Consider the following 10,407-nt stretch of genomic DNA (forward strand, 5'->3'; position numbering starts at 1 on the left):
ACTGCACTTCTGGGTATTTACCCCAAAGACTCAAATGTAGGGATATGAAGGGGTACGTGCACCCCAATGTTTATAGCAGCAATGTCCACAATAGCCAAACTGTGGAAAGAGCCTACATTTCCACCGACAGATGAATGGATAAAGAAGATGTGGTATATATATATAATGGAATATCATGCAGCCATCAAAAGGAATGAAATCTTGCCATTTGCAATGACGTGGATGAAACTGGAGGGTGTTATGCTAGCGACATAAGTCAATCAGAGAAAGACAAATATCATATGATCTCACTGATATGAGGAATTCTTAATCTCAGGAAACAAACTGAGGGTTGCTGGAGTGGTAGGGGGTGGGAGGGATGGGGTGGCTAGGTGATAGACATTGGGGAGGGTATGTGCTATGGTGAATGCTGTGAACTGTGTAAGACTGTTGAATCACAGATCTGTACCTCTGAAACAAATAATGCAATAGATGTTAAGAAAAAAAAAAAGAAGAAAGATAGCAGGAGGGGATGTAAAAAGGGGGGAAAATCGGAGGGGGAGAGGAACCATAAGAGACAATGGACTCTGAAAAACAAACTGAGGGTTCTAGAGGGGAGGGGTGTGGGGGCATGGGATAGCCTGGTGATGGGTTTTAAAGAGGGCATGTACTGTATGGAGCAGTGGGTGTTATACTCAAACAATGAATCATGGAACACTACATCAAAATCTAATGATGTAATGTATGGTGAGTAACATAACTTAATTAAAAAAAAAAAGAACTTCCCTTTGATGAGTCCACATTCAAGCAAAGACTTGCAAGAAGTAAGAGAGGAAAGCTCCATTAATCTCCAGATAGAGGGAATAGTCATACAGAGTTCCTGAGATAAAAGTGAGCTTGGAGTAGTCAAAAAGCAAGGAGGAGAAAGCCAAGGGGACAGGGGTGAAAGATAATAAGAGAAAGGTACCAGGGAGGGGGTGGGAACACATCATGTAAGGTCTTATAATCCATAGTCCAATATTTTAAATTTGAAACTGAGAAGCTACAGGAAGGTTTGAGCCTAGGTGAACTGCTCTGGCAGCTTAATAGAAATAACTCAAAAGAGAATGAATAAAAGTAGGGATTTCAGTTAAGAAGATATTAGTGGAGCCCTTTTACGAAGATGGCACTGAAGGCTAAGAAGGAAGCCCCTGCCCCTCCCAAAGCTGAAGCCAAAGCAAAGGCTTTGAAGGACAAGAAAGTGGTGCTGAAAGGCGTCCACAGTCACAAAAAAAAGAAGATCTGCACGTCACCCACATTCGGATGACCCAAGACACTGCGTCTGCGGAGGCAGCCTAAATATCCTCGAAAGAGCGCCCCCAGGAGAAACAAGCCTGATCACTATGCCATCATCAAGTTCCCCCTGACTACTGAGTCAGCCATGAAGAAAACAGAAGACAACAACACACTTGTGTTCACTGTGGATGTCAAGGCCAATAAGCACCAGATCAAACAGGCTGTGAAGAAGCTCTACGACACTGAAGTGGCCAAGGTCAACACCTTGATCAGGCCTGATGGAGAGAAGAAGGCATATGTTCAACTGGCTCCTGACTATGATGCTTTGGATGCTGTCAACAAAATTGGAATCATCTAAACTGAGTCCAGCTGGCTAAATCTAAATATAAATTTTTTCACCAAAAAAAAAAAAAAAAGAAGATATTAGAGGAACCAAATAAAACTTGTGACTTGAACCATAAGAGGAACACAGGAGGTGATGCAAATGATCAGATTTGAGATACAGGTTTTAAACCAGAAACAAGAGCAGTGACTGATAGATTAGAGATTGTATTAGTCTGTTAGGGTTGCCTTAACAAAACACCACAGACTGGGTGGTTAAACAACATAAATCCGTTGTCTCACAGATCTGGAGGCTAGAAATCCAAGATCAAGGTGTTGGCAGGACTGGTTTCTTCTAAGGCTTCTCTCCTTGGCTTGCAAATAGCCATCTTCTTTTCCCTGTACCTTCACACAGCCCTTCTTCTGTGTGTATCTGTGTACTAATCTCCTCTTCTTATAAGGACAACAGTCATATTGAATTATGACCTCCCATGACCTCATTTTACCTTAATTACCTCTCTAAATAAGGCCCTATCTCCAAATACAGTCATATTCTGAGGTATTGTGGGTTAGGGCTTCAACATATGAATTTTGCAGGGCCACAATTCAGCCCATAACAGATGTAGAATGTCAGAAGAAGAGAAGTTTCCAGAATGACCTTACATTTTTTTCTATCTTGAACATTAAAATTCCAGTTATCACTTATTAAAAAAGGGAGACCAAGGGAATGGGAGGTTTGAAGGTAAAAATCATCCAGGTGGCACACCTAGTAAGCTGTTGGATAGGACACTGGAATTCAGAGAAAAGTCAAAGATAGTATTATATACTGGGATGTTTGTCAACAAATACATGACATTAAAACATGGGATGGTTGAAATCTCTTTAAGAGTGTATTTGGGTAGAGAATAAAATAAGTATGCAGATGGAGACCTCTGCCATTCCAATATACAAAATTCTAGTATAAGACATTCGAATACAGTAAAGGAGACTGAGGAATGACCATTGAGATAGGAGGGCCCAGAAAGATGTATCTGTGAAGGATAGTGAATAAAATGTTTCAAGGAGGAAAGTATCAAATGTATCAAAGTGGGAAAATAAGACTAGTAACAATACTACTGACTTTTTCCATATGAAGGTTATTAGTGACTTTAACTAAAACAATATTGGTAACATGGTAGAGATGAAATCTTAATTCCTCACATATAATAGGTGGTTTCTGCATTACTTCTGCTATTTTACTCCCAGCATCTAGAGCTGATAAAGTGGACAGCAATTATCTGGATGTCAACCTGGATCCAGTTGTCTTCTGACTCTATGATTAGGACCTCCAATTCCTCCACTTGATTAATAACCTGATAGCTCACCTATCTCTTGCCACTTTATTCTTTCCATGAGATGAAGCCAACTTCACCTGGAGTTCTTTTCCAAATCAAATCAATCACCCCAAAACAAAAGTCTTCCACCCACTCAGACCAAGAATCCCAGCTGCCTACCTAGTAATGCTTGTTGCCATTTTAAACACTCTCTGCCAGCCAATATGTATTATTATCTGAGCTGATACTTCTGGGGAATTACCTAAAAGGCTTGCTGCCCCAAAATTATTCTAGATACAACAGAAGATTACTTATCTAGGAGGCTACCCACCAGAATAATTCAAGCCACAAATTCTTCTAACAGAGATCTTATTTTTGCAATCAACCATTTTATAAATTAAAGCATTTTTAAAATTAAAGCATTCTTTTCCACACTGTATGGTATGTGAAAAGGTTATATCTACCAGGCCTGCTAATGGCATGGTGGTTATCTATTGCATGGATATGGTGGTGTGTTTCATAATAGATGGTAGCAAAGATTTCACACTGATGACACACTAATTGTGGTTACTGTTAGTCATTTTGTTCAGTTAAATTTATTTTTGAAAATAAATTGCAATCATGCAAGCATAAACAAACTATATGAATTCTGAACAAGCTGGGTTTATGGAATACAATCTGAAAAAAAAAAAAAAGGCGTTATCCTTCTCTTCTCTACTGCCCAGTCATGCATCCTCTGTAGGCCTATCTTATAACTGCTCCTCAGATGCCATTTGTAAATCACAAAGTATTCATCACTTAGTTAGCTATATGTCCAATAAGGTATAAGAATAAAATAAATATCTAGACTTAGAGTTGAAATTCCTGCCCTCTCCCAGCTTAGACCTGCTTTAAAGGTGTGTGTTTGATTTTATTTTCCACTTCTTCTGTGCTTTTACTCTTCTTTCCCTATTTACCAGTTTGCTTCAGTATTTCCAGGGTTGAACACAGGGGAGGTAGAAAAGTTTTAAAGGCAGAAAGATCTTAGCTTACTGGCCTACCATATGTTCATGTCTGTAGAGAATTCATTCTCTCATAAGATGCTTTCATAGGTTCTTTGGAGAAGCCCCTTGAATCAAATGCAGCAGTCTTTTCCTACAGTTCCCTAACATGGAAAATACACCCCCTTTCAACCTCTGGGTATACATGGAAATTTCCACAAATAATCTCTTTTATTTTTTTGTTGGTGTTCCACCATCCCTCCAAGGTGGTCATTGGACAATATCCCTTTAACATGGCCTGAGGTTCCATATCTCCCCTCTCCAACACACACACACACACACACACACACACACACACACACACACACCTTTGCTGCTCACAAAACATACCTTGACTCATTGTTGGTAGGAGCACAGCACAGGTACTTCTACAATGCAGCCACCAACCTTTGCTCTACTGTCAAACATGCAGCTCCAGCCACACTCTTTCACTTGGAGACCTCACAGACTCTGCATCTTAACAGACTCTAGGGGCACAGGATCAAGTTCTCCAAGTGGTGTCCTTGAAGCCCATTTCATTTGGCATAAAGGAAGAGCTACTGACACCATTGCTCATGAGTCTATAGAACTCATAGCACACTAACAACACTCTAGAAAGTTCAGCTTGAATCCTGGCCACTCTCTTGGTCTCTCCAATGTCTTAAATAACTGAGGTGGGAGGTAAACAAAAAGCTGAGAAAACAGTTCTTGATTGTTTGCTTTCTAAATTCATTTGGGTAGTTTTGCACCTCAGTCTGGAATGTGGTAGTATTTGCCACCTATTTTCTTGAGCTTTTAGCTATTAATTACAGAAAAAATGTATTTTAATATCTTGCTACATTAGCATATAAATACATTGCATAATAAAAACATTTTCTTTGGGGAATTAATATATTTAAACTCTAGAAAAACTGTTCAGCCTAAAGAAGCAGGTCAAAGATATTCTAGGTAAAGAAACTTCTGTTTGGCTTTAAAATGTGGCATGGTTATACAATGGAATACTGGTCAACAAAACCAAATGAAGTAGATACACACTCAGCAATAAAGATGAGTCACAAGAGCACTATGCTGACCAAAGGAAGCTAGACATAAAAGAGTACATATTTATGATTATATTTAGATGAAACTCTGGCAAAGAAAAATCTAAAATTTTAGTAAAGAAAGCATATCAGTGGTGCCTTAGAAAATGTGGGAGGGTTCACTAGAATGGGACACAAAAATTTTAGAGGTGACAAAAATGTTTGTGGTGAATATATGGATGTGTGGGTGTATCAATTTGTCAAAACTCATCAAAACAGGGCGCCTGGGTGGCTCAGTTGGTTGGGCGACTGCCTTCGGCTCAGGTCATGATCCTGGAGTCCCAGGATCGAGTCCCGCATCAGGCTCCCTCCCTCCCCTCCCTCCTCTTCTCCCTCTGACCCTCCCCCCTCTCATGTGCTCTCTGTCTCTCTCATTCTCTCTGTCTCAAATAAATAAATAAAATCTTTAAAAAAAAACTCATCAAAACATACACTTTAAATGGCTTTTTAAATTTTATTTAAATACATATAAAAATTAGATGTGAAAACTACACACCTGGACTGTACCATATTTCCCTTTATGGAACTGCTTTCATTGAATTGTCCTTTATTTTTATGTTGTGTTATAAAGCCCCCAAAAGATATAGTAATAAGTAGCCTCACCAACACAAGCTGTATTTTCTGGAGGGATGCTTTTGAATGAGTTGTTCATCATTCCTTCCATGATGATAAACAGCAACAAAAGTATATTCATTAATATGTGAGCTACTTGCAAACAATGTGCTTATTTTCATCCTGTGGACACTGAATCACGTAAAAGATCATTTTTTCCTCTCTCAGATTACTTCCACCAAACTCAAAACTTTGAAACCTCTGGGTCTCATGGCATGCTTTCTGTATATTAACACAGCTTTGTAGTTCTCTTATTTTTCCTCATGAAGATGAAAGTATCCTGTATTGGCATTGATTTATTATTGCCAAAAGGAATAAAGAAAGTAAAGTAAAAAGCAGATTCATGAAAACATCTGTCAACCAAAGAGAAAAGACTATAAAGGACTATAAAAGCAACCATACCAATAATTAAACTCCAAATGCTAAAGACCTGCCCAATCCCTTTAGAAACATACAAGACATAAAAATTTGTCATAGAATTCAGGCATACAAAAAAACAGAATCTGTTTTATGCCGTGACTATGGCTAAGAAATCTGAGCTGTGGGGCCAAGGGGAGATAATCTAAGGAAATAATCCTACTAGGAAGACTCTGAATCTTGTCTTGCAAATCAAAGGAAAAAATTATGAGAAAGTAACTTCAATTTTATTAACTGGAAAAAGGATTAAAATGCCATTTCACCTTGTTTTTTAAAGTATTAATTAAAATATTGTGTGTGTGAGAGCCCACTAGTGTTGGTGTTGAAAATTAAAAAGTTAATGAAAACTAAATTATATAAACATTAGCTAAGAATACAACGGTTGGTGGTTTATTAATGAGGAAAGAGTAACGTAAGAAGAGTATGCATACCACATACAGCTGCTTATTAGACAAGAAGGGCCTGAGATGAAAAACAGCATAACTATTTCAGTATTTTCTCCTTCTGGCAATTTCTGATTGTTATTGTGCTCATTCCTTTCACAGCTGCTCTCAAGTTCACTAGCCATCTTGTTGTGTTTTATCCTGTCAAAATGTTTCTCACATACTCTTCCATCTCCCCTTCTCAAGCATTCCCAGTAGAATCCCATAGAACAAGTAACATTTTCTTCACATTTTCCTTTTATTTCTAGTTTGCTCCCAGCATGTCTTCACAGGGAGGGGGACAACATTGCTAAGACTTTCTCCAGCTTGAGTAAGGGAAACTGCTAAGCATGCTCCAATTTTTCTCTCTAGGTCCACAGGTAGTAAAGTCTTTATGTTCATTTACTGGCTCATTTGACAAGGAATAACTGAACATATTCTATGTGCTAACTGCTGTGTAACCAATGGTTGCAAAGTGAGTTCACAAACAAATACCTCAACAGTCCTCAGCATCATCTTGAAGTGGCCTTATCTGTGTCTCCATTTCACACAGGGAAAACCAACTGAGACTAAATGAGACAGAGTGACATTTCCAGCCTAAAGATTAAACTCTGATCTGTCAGGCTCTGCAGCATGACAGTTTAGAAGAACGCTTCTGTAACAATAAACTAATTCCTGGGTGTATTAAAACAGACTTCACAATAAATTACAAACATATCATGAAGTAAGGGGGGAAAAGGAAAGAAAGAAGGAAAAACAGCAGCAACAAAGAGCTAAAACAAGATTTGAGACTAGTGGGCTGTAGGAGAACATGGAAGCTAGGTTACCTCAGGATAAATGCCCACATTAGTGCTGTGCTATCTTGAGCCCCCATGATGTACAGGATGAACTTGGGACTCCTCCACCTTAAGCCTAGACACTCAACGAGGACTAATGCAGTACTAAATCAGCAATGCCCACCAGTTTCCAATAGAAACAAATGCAATCCTCTGAAGGAAAACATCATCACCCTTGGGTGCATTCAGATTAAATTGAACCACGAAAATATTAACAAACACAAAAGGAAACAAACCACCAAATGATTCAGGAGAAACAACAAATAATAAATTTCTTTAGATGATCAAAGACCTCAGATAAGAAATTTAACAGTATGAAATTTAACAGTGCATTCAATGTTTAAAGAAAAAGTTAAGGTGGAATTAAGAACCTAGAAAGTAAAACTAAGCTACTCCAAAAAAAAAAAAGGAAGAAGAAGTAGAAAAAGAACAAGAAAAAAAAAGTAGCAGCAGCAGAGGTAGTATTGTAGGGTATTGTAGTACTGAAAGGTCAAAAAGGTGATAAGGAAGGACATACCCCCAGAGGCAGTGGAATGCCCATGATTGAGGCAGCAGAGTAGGTGGCAGGGGGTAGTGGGTAGCAAGGAAGGAGGGATTACCACAAAAGCCGCAGCAAGCCCAGTAGCCTATAGAATGTATTATAGTTCAGATATCCCATTAACAAATTCTTCCAACTTCTGTATATTTGAAAATGTCTATATCTCACTTTCATTTTTCAAAAAAAATTCCTTGAATATAGAATTTTAAGTTAATAATTTTTTTTCAGCCTTGCAATGATGTCATCTTACTGTCCTCTGTCATTTAATTTTTCTTATAAGAAATCAGATGTCATTCAGATTGTTGTTCCCTTATGTGTGAAGTTTCATTTTTTCTGGCAGTTTTTTTTCCTTTTTTTTAAGATTTTATTTATTTATTTGACAGAGACACAGCAAGAGAGGGAACACAAGCAGGGGGCAGTGGGAGAGGGAGAAGCAGGCCTCCCACTGAGCAGGGAGAAGGGAGATGCTGTGTGGAACTAATGCCATAAGAACTTTAGGGCTATAGATAAATCTCAAGCCTATTTATGGCTAAAATTCTTACCATCTTTGTAGTTCTGAAAACAAGCAAAGTAAAAGTGGTCCTTGATAAGAAAGGCCCTTTGGTGACTGGCCTTAGCCAACTCAAAGACTCTGGAGATAAAAGCAGCTCATCCTAAGCCTCGAAAAAGACTCACAAATAATTTTCTATGGACACTAAGCATTTCAGAGTCAAATATGAACCCAGAAGAAAACAAGGCACCATGAGGAGAATCATCCCACAAAATGAATTAAAAATAAACCAGCAGAGGGGTGCCTGGGTGGCTCAGTCGTTACGTGTCTGCCTTCGGCTCAGGTCATGGTCCCAGGGTCCTGGGATCGAGCCCCGCATCGGGCTCCCTGCTCCGCGGGAAGCCTGCTTCTCGCTCTCCCGCTCCCCCTGCTTGTGTTCCCTCTCTCGCTGTGTCTCTCTGTCATATAAATAAATAAAATCTTTCAAAAAAAAAAAAACCAGCAGAAACACTCACATGAACTTCAGAAAATTTTGATAATTTTTCAATTATCAACTATAAATTATTTCAAAGACATTTTACAGCAAGGATGTAAAGAAATTAAAACCCTTATAAGTAGTGAAGCCATTGTGGAAAATGTTTGGCAGTTCCTCAATAAATTAAACAGAGAACCAACAAATTATCTCATCTGCTTGACCAACTTTTCTTTCAGGAAGATGTGGGATTCAATCCCAGATCTGCTGCTTTTTAGATTTGTGATACTGACCCAATCAACTAATTTCTCTTAGGTCCACTTTTTCAATCTGTTAACTAGTTACAATATCAACCTTGTAGGAACTAGTGATAATTAGGGATTATATATGTGCCAGACATCTCCTAAAGTCCTAAGGACCAAGGGTAAGACAGCATAGGTGTTTAATAAACTAAAACATCAAATATATTTTACTTGCTTCCGTGTCTGTTTTCTTTGAGATCTCCTAGATTGTCTCTATAATTCTATTTCCAGTTTCTAGCACAGTATCTGGAATATATTAGGTTTAATTGTATGTCTGTAACTATCAATAGGGATCTTCATAGTACAACTAAAATTCTGACTCATGAGACTATTATAGGCTATATTTTGTAATCAGTAAGACACCGAATGGAAACCAGCACTCATCAGTAGGACAACATCAAGCATTCCTCTAGTCAATAGGAATCCCTGTAATGGTCCAGCACATAGCTGTAATGCTCCAGTACACAGCTCTCAGGGAGGTATCTATTTCTCAGATGACTGCTCAGATACAAGGAGATTAAATTCACATCAGACAGGTTTATCACTTATCCATTTAAAATTTGCTGGCTTAAAACAACAAATCTTCCCCCCACCCCTTTAATTCCACATTTTCTGTAGCTCAAGAATCTGGGTGCAATTTAGCTAGGTTTTCTTGCTCAGGATTTCTCCCAAGGCTGTGATCAAAGCTGCAATGCAGTCATCTCAAGACTTAACCTGGGGAGGATTCACTTATAAAGTCATTGGTTTGTTTGTCAGCAGAGTTCAGTTTCTCACAGGTTTCTGGACTGGGGGCACCAATTCCTTTCTGGCTACTGGCGTGACACTTCCCTCAGCTCCTGGCTATGTGGTCCTCTCTATACAACAGCTTATAACACAGCATCCACGCTTCCATCAGAGCACAAAAGCAAGAGAGGGTGAACAAAAACAAACCAGGGTCTTTTTGTAATCTAATCTTGGAATCGGCATTCCATTAATTTTGCTATATTCTATCTGTTAGAGGTGAGTCACTAAGTCCAGCCAAAATTCAAGTGGAAGAAATTACACAGGGCATAAATAGCAAAAATAAAGCACTACTGGGATCCAGTTTGGGAGCTATCTTCTACCACAGGCACCATGGAAAGCAAAGTAGCTTAGATGTCTCATTTCAAACAAGAGTCTTATAACAAATCCATAACTGTAACTTCCAGGTTTCCCTCAGGGGACAAGACAGTTACAAGTTACTATACTAAGGAAGTCTAAGGTATGGCATTTGCATGAGGCATTTATAATTCTCATGTAGTTTCTTACATTTTTTAAAAAACAATTTTATTGAGGTATGACTGCCATATAAAA

The 10,407-nt window shown here is 38.6% G+C and overlaps 1 pseudogene; it reads left to right on the plus strand.

Annotated features, from left to right (window-relative positions):
* The first annotated feature begins 1,141 nt into the window (after positions 1–1,141).
* On the plus strand, positions 1,142–1,612 carry LOC110577573 (annotated as a pseudogene).
* The last annotated feature ends 8,795 nt before the right edge of the window (positions 1,613–10,407 follow it).

This window comes from Neomonachus schauinslandi, chromosome 11 (genome assembly GCF_002201575.2).
Source record: "Neomonachus schauinslandi chromosome 11, ASM220157v2, whole genome shotgun sequence".
NCBI lineage: Eukaryota > Metazoa > Chordata > Mammalia > Carnivora > Phocidae > Neomonachus > Neomonachus schauinslandi.